This window comes from Arachis hypogaea, chromosome 1, assembly GCF_003086295.3.
Source record: "Arachis hypogaea cultivar Tifrunner chromosome 1, arahy.Tifrunner.gnm2.J5K5, whole genome shotgun sequence".
NCBI classification, from domain to species: Eukaryota; Viridiplantae; Streptophyta; class Magnoliopsida; order Fabales; family Fabaceae; genus Arachis; species Arachis hypogaea.
In genome coordinates, this window is record NC_092036.1 from 69418040 (window position 1) to 69436325 (window position 18286).

Sequence of the window (18286 nt, forward strand, 5' to 3'; positions counted from 1 at the left end):
AGAAGCCTAAAAAAGAGTAAAAATAAAATCGCGAAAACAGAAACTTTTACGTATCGATAACATATAAATAAGGCGCGATCAGAAAAAGAAAGTACAGATAAAAAAGTAAAGGAGAATAAGATAAAGACATAATATAATTGTTTGATATATATAAATAGCCGCTAGTCGTGGCCTGCGAAGTTTAGGCTGGCTAGGGTACAGAATGAAAACCAGTTTGACAACAAGAATTCCTATCTCTCCTAAAATACATCACAGCCTCTATAGGCCAGTTTCAAAGGACTAAATACATAGCATAGGTTTTCAAAACAAAAGCGGAGAGAATCTAAGAAAATGGATATCAGAGGATTTAAAAGGTCTTCACGGTCTTTCAGATAAACCACAGCTCACAGATGAGCAACTGGACCTGCATCTGAAAAACAGAAATATATATACGGAATGAGAACCCCCGACCCATGGGTTTCCAGTACGGTAAAAGTGCCAAATAAATATTATGTACTATAATATAAATTCATTAAACATCTTAAACTTCTTATCTCGTCATATCCAACCTAAACTCTCACTAATCCATAACTTGGCAACTATCATAGGGGATTCTAATTCTAACCCAAAACCCTTCATACTTATCCACCTCCCAACCAACTAATCTAAGGATCAAATCAATCACAAACAATACAGACAATTAACACACAAGTAAGGCAAGTAGAGCAATTAGCAAATATTCAGAAAACATGTACAATTAGGCAATCCAAAGCAATTAAGCGAATCCAAACAATTCAAACAAATGCATATGATATATGTCTATCCTACTGGCCATGAGCTCACGTGTCGTTACTTTGCTAGAACCCGACACATCCGGTAGCTAACCCGGATATCATCCTCTTGAAAACCGGTGGGCGGTACACAACCACGAACCCCACCTGGCGGGCAGTACACCACCACGAACCCCACCATTGCGAGCAGTACACTACCACGAACCTCGCAAGATCTTCAATTGGAAAAATAACACACACACGTAGGCGGTAAACCACCACGAACCCCACACACAACATTCTCGACACTGGACAAGCGGTAAACCACTACGAACCTTGCCAGGTCAAAACACAAAACCATTTTCATTATCAAATTCATTATAAATAATTCATTCATATACATATCACATTTTTACCCTTCTCATTCATAATTCGTCACTTCTCAAACATTCTTCATCTCCAAGTTACTACTCCCCTAACCTTCTTTTCACCATTCAACATACAACTAAGGTTTAGGGGGATAAAAGGGTGAAAATAGAGGTTTAGAGGTTCAAAATTACATTTTAAAACACAAAACTCATTTTACAGATTTCAGGGGTCACACGTATGTGTGGACCACGCATACGCGTGGGCGTGTTTTTCTTGCTCGCGTACGCATGCACCTTGTTCACGTACGTGAGGTGCCCAACCCGAAAGGGTTAGTCACGTCGCTTGTAGGTGGTCGCGTACGCGAGTTCTGCAGAGTGGGTAAAAATGTTAAGTGCTACAGAATTTCAGTTTTGAACCCCGAACTACGACGCCTATAACTCTCTCGTTTGAAAATATTTTTCATCCGTTCTTCGAACACCATAAACTTCACCAACCTAATTTTCATATCAAACAAGTTTAACAGTTTGGGGGTCTGGAATTCAAGTTATGACTCGCCAAAGTTCGGCCAAAATTCAGATTTTCACAAAAGTTCATAAACCTCTATTTTACCAAAAAAACCATAACTCATTTCTAACATTCCAAGCTTACAAACAACATCAAAACATACCAAATCATACCTCATCATCCCTTATTCATATCATGACATCCTTAAGTACAAATTCATTAATCTTTACTTCAATAATTTTCTCACCTAATTACTTAATTACATATACTTTATATATATTACTCTATCTCTATCACAACCAACATCAAACAACATATTTTTCATCAAATTATCAACATACACAATTCGTTATCAGTCATCATAAAAATCATAAATCATCAACCTTCACTTACCGTTCTTACCTCTTTCCAGCCTCCGGCCCAATATTTCATCAAATAAACTCAACCACATAGTTCACTATCTGTTCTGAGTGTTACCTGAAACTGTAGGTCGATCTCGGATGAGATCTTCTATACTGGTCAGAGCTGTCGTGTCCGACTTGATGATGGTGGCTGGAGCTGCCATGTCTGACTTGTTGGACTTGGTGGTGGTGCTGATCCTTCATCCCCGGAGGGTGGGGGGTACCTGCAAGGGACTTCGATGCTTAAGTTAGCAAGGGTATTAAGCAGGTATTGAGTAGAATCAGAGTATGAGTTATACCTGGGTGCTCCAGTGTATTTATAATGGCGTAGAGTGACCTTCTTAGATAAGATAAGTTAGTTATCTTATCTTATCTTATCTTATCTTTTGGGTGAGGTCTTCATATCTTCAAGGGAACCACCCTTATCTCCATAGGCTTGGGCTACCTTTGGATTTGGGTCGTGTTCCTCTATTTGGGCCTTTTACTGGGCTTTCCTGGTGGTTTGGCCGAGTTCTTTCGGAAGAGATCAGATTGTCTGACCTGGAGAGGTCGGTCGTTTTGTTGGTAGAACATCCCGGGTCGTTCAGCTCGACCCAGGGTATGAACAGTGCCCCTGCTCCAGCTTGGTCTTTTATCTGGAAGTCGAGCCTTAGTTTTAGGACTTCGAGCCTTCTCAGGAAAAGCCGAACTCGAGCATTTTGTCGCTTTATCTTTCGTAGAGCTCCTTCTTGAATGCGGAACGTTTCTGTTCCGTTTCTTCTGAAAGCGCGCGCCTTTGCATTTAGTGTTTTCTCCTTGGGAATGCGCAAGGGTTTTTTAATGCCCCTATTAATTAGTTTTTGTTTCGTTTTTCTTGGTTTCCTTTATTCAACTTTTGTATCCAAGAGATGGTTTTCCCTTCCCTATAACTTCCCTTCTTTTTCGTCGTTTCCTGTCCTGTATTTCTCGTTTTCTCTCTTGTGACGCTTTGGCATTCGCTTGGTGCTTCCGTTTTTGTGGTTGATTCTCCGCTGCAACTTTTCAAATTTTTCTTCCTTCTTCCAGGTTGGCTTTGCTCTTCACTTTACCTTTTTATTTATGCTACTTTCGTTTTTAATTTCTTTGATAACGCTCTGATTTTGTACGTTGGAAGGTTTTGAACCTTTTTCTTGTTTAGGTGCTTGGTCTATTGCTGTGATGCCTGTTTCCTGGTCTTCTTTTTGTCTTTATGTATGCTGTAGGTGATTTTCCTGGTTCTGGCTTCCTTTTAGGGTTGATTTTCGTACTACTATTTTGAAAAAGGTTGTTCCTTTGATAACTTGTTTGCTTCGTTGATGCTTTTGCTATACTAGTTGATGACTGCTCTTCAGTAGAGATGATGGTTTTTGATGACTTTCTTTTGACTTTTTGTCTTTTTCTTCTCGGGACGCTCGTTTTGTTTGAAAAGGTTTGAAAAGATGATTTTATCTTTATAGCTCTTTCACTCTGCTATTGCCTCCAAAGGATGCCCCTGGACCTTGGTGTGCGTCTTGGGGTTTTCCTTTTACTCTTTTTGTGTGCTTTAAGGTCGCGTTTGCTCGAGTTGCTTCCTTTTTGTCCAGACCTATTTTTTTGGGGTTGGTAACCCGTTTCCTTTTCTTTGTAGGATTAGTTGGCCATGTCGTCTCGCAAAAATATTGTTGAGGCATCCTCTAAGGTACCTAAGGGGATGTCCGAGTGGTTGGACTCCATGGTGTTGCTATGTGTAACCCTAGCTAATGCAGAATTCTGCACAGAGCTTAGGAAACACCATTGGATCTGTAGCAGTGAGAAACAAGAACGCAATTATGAGTTGGTGGAACCCGATTCTGATGACAGGGTCTGCTTTCCTACTTCAACCCTGGGAGAGCGTCCTTTCTTTTATGCTTATGATTTCTTCTTTAGCCACATGGGAATTACCCTTCCTTTTACTTCCTTTGAGACCGGCCTGTTGTGGTCTTGCAACGTGGCCCCCTCTCAGCTTCATCCGAACTCTTCGGGCTTTATCAAGATCTTTCAGATGGTTTGTCATGAGTTTGGCATTAAACCCTCTTTAACCCTTTTTCTGTATCTCTTGTGTTCACCAAGCCTGGGACTACCAAAAAGAAAGCTTCTTGGATTTCTTTTAGGTCGGGGCCCAGGGACATAAAGTCTTCTCCATGTATGATGAGTCTTTCTGTGATTTTAAGAATTATTTTTTCAAGATCCGAGCTGTTGAAGGAGCTCGTCCTTTCTTCCTGGATGAGAATGGTGAGCCTCATCTTCCTTTAGAGTGGCAGAGGAATGTAGTTGTGTCTAGGTATACCTGTGAGATATTAGACGAGGTCGAGCAGGCCTTCGTTGCTGCTTTAGAGGACATTTGGGGGGAGCCTCCTCATCATGAGACCAAGAAATTTCTGGGGGATCCGTCCTTGATTCGTGCTATTCTGGGTATTTTATAAACTGTGTTCCCATGTCTTTGTTCTCTGCTTTCTTTTCTGGGTATTCACAAGTTATTTGTATTTTTCTTGTTTTTCAGAGATGTCGAAGAATAATGATTCACTGAAGGCCTTTAAGAAGGCGAGGAAGGCTACCGCGGCTCAGAACATCCTGGCAAAGGTGGTCGCGGAAGGGTCTTCCCAAGTTTTATCGATACTGTCCGTCCCGAGCTCTCCTAGGCCGAGGAGGATGATCCCGACTCCCCGGGTTCATTTGGTCGACCCACCTCAGCCTTCAGTGGGTACCTCTGCTCCTCCAGTTGCTCCTCCTCCAAAAAGACCTCAGATTGTCGAGCCGTTTAATCTTGGTGCTCCCGATTTTGATGCCGTTGGGTTTGGAGACCAACAAATTGCTCCCTATGGTGTGGTGCCTACCAACGATGTATCCATTCTTTATCATCTAGAGTTTATTACTTGGAGTGGTGTTACTCTGGCACACATGGGGGCAGCTTTGTACCGAACTGCTCTAGATCTTCCTATTCATGCTACCAAGGCTTTTATGGAGGAGGCGAAATTAGAATTTGACCGAATTAAGGGTTTGAAGGAGGAGCTCGAGGTGGAAATGGCCAAGCTAAAAAAAGAGCTAAAGGGGAAAAAATCCCGAGCTGTTGGTCTGGCAGCTGCTGCGTAACTGGTATGCGAAATTGTGATCAATACTTTTCACAAATCAAATAATCCCCGGTAATGAATCCAAAAACTTGGTGTTCAATACCATGGCATAAACACAACTTCGCACAACTAACCAGCAAGTGTATTGGGTCGTCCAAGTAATAAACCTTACGCGAGTAAGGGTCGATCCCACAGAGATTGTTGGTATGAAGCAAGCTATGGTCACCTTGTAAATCTTAGTCAGGAAAAGTCAAATGGGTATGGTGATATGCGAATAAAATATAAAGATAAAGATAGAGATACTTATGTAATTCATTGGTAGGAACTTCAGATAAGCGTATGAAGATGCTTGTCCCTTCCGTCTCTCTGCTTTCCTACTGTCTTCATCCAATTCTTCCTACTCCTTTCCATGGCAAGCTTAAGCAAGGGTTTCACCGTTGTCAGTGGCTACCTCCCATCCTCTCAGTGGAAATGTTCAACGCACCCTGTCACGGCACGGCTATCCATCTGTCGGTTCTCGATCAGGCCGGAATAGAATCCAGTGATTCTTTTGCGTCTGTTACTAACGCCCCGCCCTCAGGAGTTTGAAGCACGTCACAGTCATTCAATCATTGAATCCTACTCAAAATACCACAGACAAGGTTAGACCTTCCGGATTCTCTTGAATGCCGCCATCAGTTCTAGCCTATACCACGAAGATTCCGGTTAAAGAATCCAAGAGATATTCACCCAGTCTAAGGTAGAACGGAGGTGGTTGTCAGTCACACGTTCATAGGTGAGAATGATGATGAGTGTCACAGATCATCACATTCATCAAGTTGAAGAACAAGTGATATCTTAGAACAAGAACAAGCGGAATTGAATAGAAGAACAATAGTAATTGCATTAATACTCGAGGTACAGCAGAGCTCCACACCTTAATCTATGGTGTGTAGAAACTCCACCGTTGAAGATACATAAGTGATAGTGTGATCATTGGTTTCGGCCCCAAAGAGGGAACCAGAAGAACCAAGATGAAAATACAATAGTATAATGTCCTACTTATAGAAAACTAGTAGCCTAGGGTGTACAGAGATGAGTAAATGACATAAAAATCCACTTCCGGGCCCACTTGGTGTGTGCTTGGGCTGAGCATTGAAGCATTTTCGTGTAGAGACTCCTCTTGGAGTTAAACGCCAGCTTTGGTGCCAGTTTGGGCGTTTAACTCCCATTCTTGTGCCAGTTCCGGCGTTTAACGCTGGGAATTCTGAGGGTGACTTTGAACGCCAATTTGGGCCATCAAATCTTGGGCAAAGTATGGACTATCATATATTGCTGGAAAGCCCAGGATGTCTACTTTCCAACGCCGTTGAGAGCGCACCAATTGAGCTTCTGTAGCTCTAGAAAATCCACTTCGAGTGCAGGGAGGTCAGAATCCAACAGCATCTGCAGTCCTTTTTAGTCTCTGAATCAGATTTTTGCTCAGGTCCCTCAATTTCAGCCAGAAAATACCTGAAATCACAGAAAAACACACAAACTCATAGTAAAGTCCAGAGAAGTGAATTTTAACTAAAAACTAATAAAAATATACTGAAAACTAACTAGATCATACTAAAAACATACTAAAAACAATGCCAAAAAGCGTACAAATTATCCGCTCATCACAACACCAAACTTAAATTGTTGCTTGTCCTCAAGCAACTGAAAATCAAATAAGATAAAAAGAAGAGAATATGCAATGAATTCCAAAAACATCTATGAAGATCAGTATCAATTAGATGAGCGGGGCTTTTAGCTTTTTGCCTCTGAACAGTTTTGGCATCTCACTCTATCCTTTGAAATTCAGAATGGTTGGCTTCTTTAGGAACTCAGAATCCAGATAGTGTTATTGATTCTCCTAGTTAAGTATGATGATTCTTGAACATAGCTACTTATTGAGTCTTGGCCGTGGCCCAAAGCACTCTGTCTTCCAGTATTACCACCGGATACATACATGCCACAGACACATAAGTGGGTGAACCTTTTCAGATTGTGACTCAGCTTTGCTAGAGTCCCCAATTAGAGGTGTCCAGGGTTCTTAAGCACACTCTTTTTGCCTTGGATCACAACTTTATTTCTTTCTTTTTCTTTCTTCAAGAATCATTTTAATGATTTTTCAGATCCTCAGTAACATGTCTCCTTTTTCATCATTCTTTCAAGAGCCAACATTCATGAACCACAAATTCAAAAGACATATGCACTGTTTAAGCATACATTCAGAAAACAAAAGTATTGCCACCACATCAAAATAATCAAACTGTTATAAAATTCAAAATTTATGCAATTCTTTTCTTTTTCAATTAAGACATTTTTCATTCAAGAAAGGTGATGGATTCATAGGACATTCATAACTTTAAGGCATAGACACTAAGATACTAATGATCACAAGACACAAACATAGACAAACATAAGCACTAAAATTTCGAAAAACAGGAAAATAAAGAAAAAGGAAATTAAGGAACGGGTCCACCTTAGTGATGGCGGCTCTTTCTTCCTCTTGAAGATCCTATGGAGTGCTTGAGCTCCTCAATGTCTCTTCCTTGTCTTTGTTGCTCCTCTCTCATGATTCTTTGATCTTCTCTAATTTCATGGAGGATGATGGAGTGCTCTTGATGCTCCACCCTTAGTTGTCCCATGTTGGAACTCAATTCTCCTAGGGAGGTGTTTAGTTGCTCCCAATAGTTTTGTGGAGGAAAGTGCATCCCTTGAGGCATCTCAGGGATTTTATGAGGAGAAATTTCCTCATGCTTGCTCCATCCTTTTCTTAGTGATGGGCTTGAGGTCATGCCTTCTCAGTTGAACCGACTTCCCTCTTGAGTTTCTCTTCCATTGAGCGCCCTCTTCACAAATGTTTATGAGGACTTGTTCCAACCTTTGATCAAAGTTGACCCTTTTTGAGTTTGAAAGGGACCTCGGGGATCACCTTCTTCAAGGCCACAACTTCATAGAAGTGGTCTTGATGCACCCTTGAGATGAATCTCTCCATCTCCCATGACTCGGAGGTGGAAGCTTTTGCCTTCCCTTTCCTCTTTCTAGAGGTTTCTCCGGCCTTGGATGCCATAAATGGTTATGGAAAAACAAAAAGCAATGCTTTTACCACACCAAACTTAAAAGGTTTGCTCGTCCTCGAGCAAAAGAAGAAAGAAGAGAGTAGAAGAAGAAGAAATGAGGAGGAAGGGAATGGCTTTGTGTTTGGTCAAAAGGGGGAGAAGTGGTGTTTAGGTTGTGTGAAAATGAAGGAGTGAAGGAGGGATTATATAGGAGTGGGGGAAGGGTAGGGTTTGGTCATGGATGGGTGGGTTTGGGAGGGAAAGTGGTTTGAATTTGAATGGTGAGGTAGGTGGGGTTTTATGAAGGATGGATGTGTGTGGTGAAGAGAAAGATGGGATTTGATAGGTGAAGGGTTTTTGGGGAAGAGGTGTTGAGGTGATTGGTGAATGGGTGAAGAAGAGAGAGAGTGTGGTAGGGTAGGTGGGGATCCTGTGGGGTCCACAGATCCTGAGGTGTCAAGAAAAAGTCATCCCTGCACCAAATGGCAAGCAAAATTGCGTTTTTAGCCATTTCTGGCGTTAAACGCCGGGCTGGTGCCCATTTCTGGCGTTTAACGCCAGCTTTTTGCCCTTTTCTGGCGTTTAACGCCAGTCTGGTGCCCCTTTCTGGCGTTAAACGCCCAGAATGGTGCCAGACTCGGTGTTAAACGCCCAACAGCTAGCCTTACTGGCGTTTAAACGCCAGTAGGTTCTTCCTCCAGGGTGTGCTGTTTTTCTTCCTGTTTTTCATTCTGTTTTTGCTTTTTCAATTGATTTTGTGACTTCTCATGATCATCAACCTACAAAAAAAATAAAATAACAAAAGAGAATAGATAAAATATAACATTGGGTTGCCTCCCAACAAGCGCTTCTTTAAAGTCAGTAGCTTGACAGAGGGCTCTCATGGAGCCTCACAGATGTTCAGAGCAATGTTGGAACCTCCTAACACCAAACTTAGAGTTTGAATGTGGGGGTTCAACACCAAACGTAGAAGTTGGTTGTGGCCACCCAACACCAAACTTAGAGTTTAACTGTGGGGGCTCTGTTTGGCTCTGTTTTGAGAGAAGCTCTTCATGCTTCCTCTCTATGATGACAGAGGGATATCCTTGAGCCTTAAACACTAAGGATTCTTCATTCACTTGAATGATCAACTCTCCTCTATCAACATCAATCACAGCCTTTGCTGTGGCTAGGAAGGGTCTGCCAAGGATGATAGATTCATCCATGCACTTCCCAGTCTCTAGGACTATAAAATCAGCAGGGATGTAATGGTCTTCAACCTTTACCAGAACATCCTCTACAAGTCCATAGGCTTGTTTTCTTGAATTGTCTGCCATCTCTAGTGAGATTTTTGCAGCCTGCACCTCAAAGATCCCTAACTTCTCCATTACAGAGAGGGGCATGAGGTTTACACTTGACCCTAAGTCACACAAGGCCTTCTTGAAGGTCATGGTGCCTATGGTACAAGGTATTGAAAACTTCCCAGGGTCCTGTCTCTTTTGAGGCAGTTTCTGCCTAGACAAGTCATCCAGTTCTTTGGTGAGCAAAGGGGGTTCATCCTCCCAAGTCTCATTCCCAAATAACTTGTCATTTAGCTTCATGATTGCTCCAAGGTATTTAGCAACTTGCTCTTCAGTGACATACTCATCCTCTTCAGAGGAAGAATACTCATCAGAGCTCATGAATGGCAGAAGTAAGTCCAATGGAATCTCTATGGTCTCATTTTGAGCCTCAGATTCCCATGGTTCCTCATTGGGGAACTCAGTGGAGGCCAGTGGACGTCCATTGAGGTCTTCCTCAGTGGCGTTCACTGCCTCTCCTTCCTCCCAAAATTCGGCCATGTTGATGGCCTTGCACTCTCCTTATGGATTTTCTTCTGTGTTGCTTGGAAGAGTACTAGGAGGGAGTTCAGTAATTTTCTTGCTCAGCTGACCCACTTGTGCCTCCAAGTTTCTAATGGAGGACCTTGTTTCAGTCATGAAACTTTGAGTGGTTTTGATTAGATCAGAGACCATGGTTGCTAAGTCAGAGGTATTCTGCTTAGAACTCTCTGTCTGTTGCTGAGAAGATGATGGAAAAGACTTGCTATTGCTAAACCTGTTTCTTCCACCATTATTATTGTTGAAACCTTGTTGAGGTCTCTGTTGATCCTTCCATGAGAGATTTGGATGATTTCTCCATGAAGGATTATAGGTGTTTCCATAGGATTCTCCCATGTAATTCACCTCTTCCATTGAAGGGTTCTCAGGATCATAAGCTTCTTCCTCAGATGAAGCCTCCTTAGTACTGCTTGGTGCATTTTGCATTCCAGACAGACTTTGAGAAATCATATTGACTTGTTGAGTCAATATTTTGTTCTGAGCCAATAGGGCATTCAGAGTGTCAATCTCAAGAACTCCTTTCTTCTGACTAGTCCCATTGTTCACAGGATTTCTTTCAGAAGTGTACATGAATTGGTTATTTGCAACCATTTCAATCAGCTCTTGAGCTTCTGTAGGCGTCTTCTTCAGATGAAGAGATCCTCCAGCAGAGCTATCCAAAGACATTTTGGACAGTTCAGAGAGACCATCATAGAAAATACCTATGATGCTCCATTCAGAAAGCATATCAGAAGGACACTTTCTGATTAATTGTTTGTATCTTTCCCAAGCTTCATAGAGGGATTCTCCTTCCTTCTGTCTGAAGGTTTGGACTTCCACTCTAAGCTTACTCAATTTTTGAGGTGGAAAGAACTTTGCCAAGAAGGCATTGACTAGCTTTTCCCAAGAGTCCAGGCTTTCTTTAGGTTGAGAGTCCAACCATGTCATAGCTCAGTCTCTTACAGCAAAAGGGAATAGCATCAGTCTGTAGACCTCAGGGTCAACCTCATTAGTCTTGACAGTGTCACAGATTTGCAAGAATTCAGCTAAAAACTGATGAGGATCTTCCAATGGAAGTCCATGGAACTTGCAATTCTATTGCATTAGAGAAACTAATTGAGGCTTAAGATCAAAGTTGTTTGCTCCAATGGCAGGGATAGAGATGCTTCTCCCATAAAAGTTGGGAGTAGGTGCAGTAAAGTCACCCAGCACCTTCCTTGCATTATTGGCATTGTTGTTGTTTTCGGCTGCCATGGGTTCTTCTTCTTTGAAGATTTCTGTTAGGTCCTCTACAGAGAGTTGTGCTTTGACTTCTCTTAGCTTTCTCTTCAAGGTCCTTTCAGGTTCAGGATCAGCCTCAACAAGAATGCTTTTGTCCTTGCTCCTGCTCATAAGAAAGAGAAGGGAACAAGAAAATGTGGAATCCTCTGTGTCACAGTATAGAGATTCCTTTAGGTGTCAGAGGAAAAGAAAAGTAGAAGACAGAAGTAGAAAATTCGAACTTATCAAAGAAGATGGAGTTCGAATTTTGCATTAAGGAATAGTGTTAGTCCATAAATAGAAGGATGTGAGAAGAAGGGAAGTAATTTTCGAAAATTAAGTAAAAGATTTTGAAAACATTTTTGAAAAACACTAATTGATTTTCGAAAATGAAAGTGGAAAAGAAATCAAGTGATTTTTGAAAAAGATTTTGAAATTAGAAATCAAAAAGATTTGATTGAAAACTATTTTGAAAAAGATGTGGTTAAGAAGATATGATTAGTTTTAAAAAGATGTGATTGAGAAGATATGATTTGAAAAACATTTTAAAAAGATTTGATTTTGAAAATTAAAAACTTGGCTAACAATAAAAGATATGATTCAAACATTAAACCTTTCTCAATAGAAAAGGCAACATACTTGAAATGTTGAATCAAATCATTGATTGATAGCAAGTATTTTTAAAAATAGAAAGAAATTGATTTTGAAAAAGATTTGATTGAAAAGATTGATTTGAAAAAGATTTGATTTTGAAAAACTTTGAAAACTTGAAAAAAAAATTTGCATTGAAAACAAAATCTTCCCCCTTGTGCCATCCTGGCGTTAAACGCCCAGAATGGTGCACATTCTGGCGTTTAACGCCCAAAATGCTACACTTTTGGGCGTTAAACGCCCAACCAGGTACCCTGGCTGGCGTTTAAACGCCAGTCTGTCCTTCTTTACTGGGCGTTTTGAACGCCCAGCTTTTTCTGTGTAATTCCTCTGCTGTATGTTCTGAATCTTCAATTCTCTGTATTATTGACTTGAGAAGACACAAATTAAAAATATTTTTGGATTTTTAATAATAAGGAAAAATCAAAATGCAACAAGAATCAAATAACAATGCATGCAAGACACCAAACTTAGCAGTTTGTATACTACTGACACTAATGAGAATGGATATGAGATACACAAAACACTCAAGTCAAGAGAATTTAAAGATTAGAGTAAGAAATCATCAAGAACATCTTGAAGATCACTAAGACACATGAATGAATGCATGCAATTGACACCAAACTTAACATGAGACTAGTGTCTCAACAAGAAACATAGAATATTTTTTTGTTTTTATGATTTTGTAAATTTTTTTTTGTGCTTTTTCGAAAATTAAGTGGAAAAAGATATCAAAGTTCTTAATGAGAATTCCAGGAATCAGTGCAATGCTAGTCTAAGACTCCGGTCCAGGAATTAGACATGGCTTCACAGCCAGCCAAGCTTTCAAGGAAAGCTTCGGTCCAAAACACTAGACATGGCCAATGGCCAGCCAAGCCTTAGCAGATCACTGCTCCAAAAGCAAGATTGATAGAAATCAACAAGCTCTTGTGATGATAAGTTGAAACCTCGGTCCAATGGAATTAGACATGGCTTCACAGCCAGCCAGATTTCAACAAATCATCATGAAACTCTAGAATTCATCTTTAAGAACTCCGAAAAAAAAATACCTAATCTAAGCAACAAGATGAACCGTCAGTTGTCCAAACTCAACAATCCCCGGCAACGGCGCCAAAAACTTGGTATGCGAAATTGTGATCAATACTTTTCACAAATCAAATAATCCTCGGTAATGAATCCAAAAACTTGGTGTTCAATACCATGGCATAAACACAACTTCGCACAACTAACCAGCAAGTGTACTGGGTCGTCCAAGTAATAAACCTTACGCGAGTAAGGGTCGATCCCACAGAGATTGTTGGTATGAAGCAAGCTATGGTCACCTTGTAAATCTTAGTCAGGCAAAGTCAAATGGGTATGGTGATATGCGAATAAAATATAAAGATAAAGATAGAGATACTTATGTAATTCATTGGTAGGAACTTCAGATAAGCGTATGAAGATGCTTGTCCCTTCCGTCTCTCTGCTTTCCTACTGTCTTCATCCAATTCTTCCTACTCCTTTCCATGGCAAGCTTAAGCAAGGGTTTCACCGTTGTCAGTGGCTACCTCCCATCCTCTCAGTGGAAATGTTCAACGCACCCTGTCACGGCACGGCTATCCATCTGTCGGTTCTCGATCAGGCCGGAATAGAATCCAGTGATTCTTTTGCGTCTGTCACTAACGCCCCGCCCTCAGGAGTTTGAAGCACGTCACAGTCATTTAATCATTGAATCCTACTCAGAATACCACAGACAAGGTTAGACCTTCCGGATTCTCTTGAATGCCGCCATCAGTTCTAGCCTATACCACGAAGATTTCGGTTAAAGAATCCAAGAGATATTCTCCCAGTCTAAGGTAGAACGGAGGTGGTTGTTAGTCACACATTCATAGGTGAGAATGATGATGAGTGTCACGGATCATCACATTCATCAAGTTGAAGAACAAGTGATATCTTAGAACAAGAACAAGCGGAATTGAATAGAAGAACAATAGTAATTGCATTAATACTCGAGGTACAGCAGAGCTCCACACCTTAATCTATGGTGTGTAGAAACTCCACCGTTGAAGATACATAAGTGATAGTGTGATCATTGGTTTCGGCCCCAAAGAGGGAACCAGAAGAACCAAGATGAAAATACAATAGTATAATGTCCTACTTATAGAAAACTAGTAGCCTAGGGTGTACAGAGATGAGTAAATGACATAAAAATCCACTTCCGGGCCCACTTGGTGTGTGCTTGGGCTGAGAATTGAAGCATTTTCGTGTAGAGACTCCTCTTGGTGTTAAATGCCAGCTTTGGTGCCCGTTTGGGCGTTTAACTCCCATTCCACTGCCAGTTCCGGCGTTTAACGCTGGGAATTCTGAGGGTGACTTTGAACGCCAATTTGGGCCATCAAATCTTGGGCAAAATATGGACTATCATATATTGCTGGAAAGCCCAGGATGTCTACTTTCCAACGCCGTTGAGAGCGCGCCAATTGGTCTTCTGTAGCTCCAGAAAATCCACTTCGAGTGCAGGGAGGTCAGAATCCAACAGCATCTGCAGTCCTTTTTAGTCTTTGAATCAGATTTTTGCTCAGGTCCCTCAATTTCAGCCAGAAAATACCTGAAATCACAGAAAAACACACAAACTCATAGTAAAGTCCTGAGAAGTGAATTTTAACTAAAAACTAATAAAAATATACTGAAAACTAACTAGATCATACTAAAAACAATGCCAAAAAGCGTACAAATTATCCGCTCATCAGTAACTGGCCGAGGATATAGCTCAAAAGCACAAGGATAGCTATGTTACTACTTATAAAGAGGTGATGGAGCTCAGGAGTATCTTGTTTTTGTGATATGCTTGCTTTGTAGCTTTCTTTAGCAATTACCTGGAATCTTCAGAGTGTTTTTTATCCGATCTCTTTTGATTGCCTTTGTGCTCCTCGTTTTTGCTTTAGTTGAAGCGTCCGTTTTAAGGCTAGCTGTTTGTTTGAGTATTCTTTTGATAGAATACTTTTTTGATTGACTTTGGCGAGGTTGAGGTCTATCGGGTCGAGTTATCTCCCCTCTGTTGGTTGATTCTCTCAGTTGATCTTTCTTGAGTTATTTCTAGTAACCCCTTGGGATTACTTTTTATAACTTTTTGTAGCTTTAACCCGACTTCTTCATGTTGGTCCCTGTTCTGTTACTAGGTGATCCTTTTTCTTAGATCTTGTTCAGATCTCTTTTGAGGCTTTACCTTTTGTAACTTTATCTTTTTCGGGCTGACTTTGTCATGTCGTACTTCGTCGAGTTACTCGATAATCCTCTTTCTTGGACCTTGTTCAGGTCTCTTTTAGGGATTATCTTTCGTAACTTTATCTTTCTGGGCCGACTTTATCAGGTTGGGCCCTGTCGAGTTGACTTGAAAATCCTTTTTCTTGGACTTTGTTCAGGTCTCTTTCAGGGATTACCTTTGTAGCTTTACATCTTGGACCGACTTTGTCATGTCGGATCCTGTCGAGTTACTTGGTAATCCTCTTTCTTGGACCTTGTTTAGGCCTCTTTCAGGGATTACCTTTGTAGCTATACATCTTGGACCGACTTTGTCATGTCGGATCCTGTCGAGTTACTTGGTAATCCTCTTTCTTGGACCTTGTTTAGGTCTCTTTCAGGGATTACCTTTGTAGCTTTACATCTTGGACCGACTTTGTCATGTCGGATCCTGTCGAGTTACTTGGTAATCCTCTTTCTTGGACCTTGTTTAGGTCTCTATCAGGGATTATCTTTTGTAACTTTTTGTAGGAGTCTGACTTTGTCATGTCGGGCTCTTCGAAGTTATAGTAATCCTTTTTTATAGGGTTGGCCAGACCTCTTTCCAGGGCTTTACTTATAACTTGGTTTGTTGGGGCTGGTCCGACTTTAGGTGTCGGCCAGCCTTTAAGCTATTTTATAGCAATCCATTTTATTAGGACCTCGTCAGGTCCTTTCTATGGATCACTTTCTATAGCTTCTTATATTATTCTATTTTCACCTTTGCCGATTTTGTAGAATTTTGGGTTTTAATCCTCGTTTTTATCGTGATTGCACAGCGAATTTGGTTTTCACTTTCTGTCGATCTGTAGCTTTATAATCGGGCGATGATTGTTTTTAGAATAATACGACTTGAACGTTTGTAGAAAATCTAAAAAATTTTATTAAGAGAAATGCAAATATATACATGCGGGGGTTAGTTTGTAGGTCTTGGGCCTGGCACCTCGTTAAAAAACTTTTTCAGGAAAAAGAGTGTGCCTTGTCCCAAGATCCCTTATCCTCCCTAACTATAGTACCTTCTTAAGTTGCAGGAAGCTCTCGCCCGTCGAGTTCGGAAAGCCTTTAGTAGCCCTTCCCTAGTACTTCTATGACTCGGTAGGGTCCTTTCCAATTTATAGCCAGCTTACCTTCTCCAGGTCGAGTTGTTCCAATGTCATTTCGGATTAGAATGAGGTCATTCTCCATGAAGGTATGCTGTATTACTTTTTGATTGTATCTGGAAGCCATTCGTCGCTTCAATGCTTCTTCCCTTATCCGAGCTCTTTCTCGGACTTCTGGGAGTAATTCGAGCTCTTCCCTTTGAAGTTGGGAATTGGCGTCTTCACTATAGTAGATCACTCTGGGGGATCTTTCTTCAATCTCTACTGGGATCATGGCCTCCATCCCGTAGGCTAATCGGAAAGGTGACTCTTTTGTCATGGAATGTGGAGTCGTTCGATATGCCCATAGGACGTGCGGGAGCTCTTCAGCCCAGGCTCCCTTTGCATCTTGTATTCTCTATTTTAACCCTGCTAATATAACTTTGTTAGCATCTTCAGCTTGCCCATTGGCTTGTGGGTGCTCAACAGAGGTGAATTGTTGTTTTATATTCAGGTCGGCTGCTAGTTTTCTGAAGCCTGCGTCTGTGAACTGGGTACCATTGTCTGTAGTGATGGAGTATGGAACTCCGAACCTTGTGACGATATTTTGATACAGGAATTTCTGACTTCTTTGAGCTGTGGCATTGGCTAGGGGTTCTGCCTCAATCCATTTTGTGAAGTAGTCTATTCCTACTCTGAGGAATTTGACTTGTCCTGATCCTTGGGGAAAGGGTCCGAGAAGATCGAGTCCCCATTTTGCGAATGGCCATGGTGCGGTTATGCTGATGAGTTCCTCGAGCGGAGTGGTGTGGAAGTTGGCATGCTTCTGACATGGCGAACATGTCCTTACGAAATCTGTGGCTTCTTTTTGTAGGGTTGGCCAATAGAATCCGGCCCGTAATACTTTTTTTATGAGTGCTTGTGCTCCGAGGTGATTGCCACAAATGCCAATGTGTACTTCTTCTAAGATATCCTTAGTATTGTAAGTCGACACGCATTTTTGCAATGGTGTTGAAATCCCTCTTTTGTATAAAGTGTTATTTATGATGGTATAGTATTGTGCTTCCCGTTTTAACCTTTTTGCCTCTTTCTCGTCTGTAGGGAGGGCCTCTATTGTGAGGTAATTAATTATGGGGGTCATCCATCCCTGATTGCGACTTGTTATAGCTAGGACCTTTTCTTCTTCCGAGATTGATGGCTTCTGTAGAATTTCTTGGATAAGGCTTCTATTGTTACCTCCTGGTTTGGTGCTGGCTAGTTTTGAGAGTGCATCAGCTCGGGCATTCTGTTCTCGGGGTATGTGTCGAATCTCATGCTCTCCGAGTTGTCCGAGCTGTTCCCTGATTTTATCTAGGTACGTTTTCATAGTGGGATCCTTGGCTTGGTAGATGCCTGTTATTTGTGAAGTGACTACTTGTGAATCGCTGAAGATGATAAGTTTTTAAGCTCCGGCCTCCCTAGCCAGCTTTAAACCTGCTAGTAGTGCCTCATATTTTGCTTGATTATTCGAGGCGGAGAACCCAAATTTGAGGGAGAGTTCGATCTGGGTCCTCTAGTCGCTTTCGATTATTACGCCTACACCACTTCCCGTTTTATTTGAGGATCCGTCCACGTATAGATTCCATTCTATGGGGACTTCCGGTGTGTCTGTAAATTCCACAATGAAGTCGACCAAGTATTGAGATTTGATGGCCGTCCGAGCTTTGTATTGAAGGTTGAATTCGGACAACTCGACTGCACATTGCAAGATTCTGCCTGCCAAGTCTGTTTTTTGTAAGATTCCTTTTATGGGCTGGTTGGTCCGAATTTTAATGGTGTGAGACTGGAAATATGGGCGATGTCGTCGAGATGTTACTATGAGAGCGTAAGCGAACTTTTCTATTTTTTGGTAGTTCAACTCGGATCCTTGTAATGCTTTGCTGATAAAGTATATGGGTTATTGCCCATTGTTGTCTTCTCGGACCAGTGCTGAGGCTATTGCCCGATTTTCCACTGCGAGGTACAAGATGAGTAGTTCCCCTTCCCG

General features: G+C 41.4%; 1 non-coding gene across 1 annotated transcript; it reads left to right on the forward strand.

The window, feature by feature from the left end:
• The first annotated feature begins 10753 nt into the window (after window positions 1-10753).
• On the forward strand, window positions 10754-10861 carry LOC112716399 (small nucleolar RNA R71). Its single transcript, XR_003160330.1, has one exon. It is a non-coding gene; the product is annotated as a small nucleolar RNA R71 (small nucleolar RNA).
• The last annotated feature ends 7425 nt before the right edge of the window (window positions 10862-18286 follow it).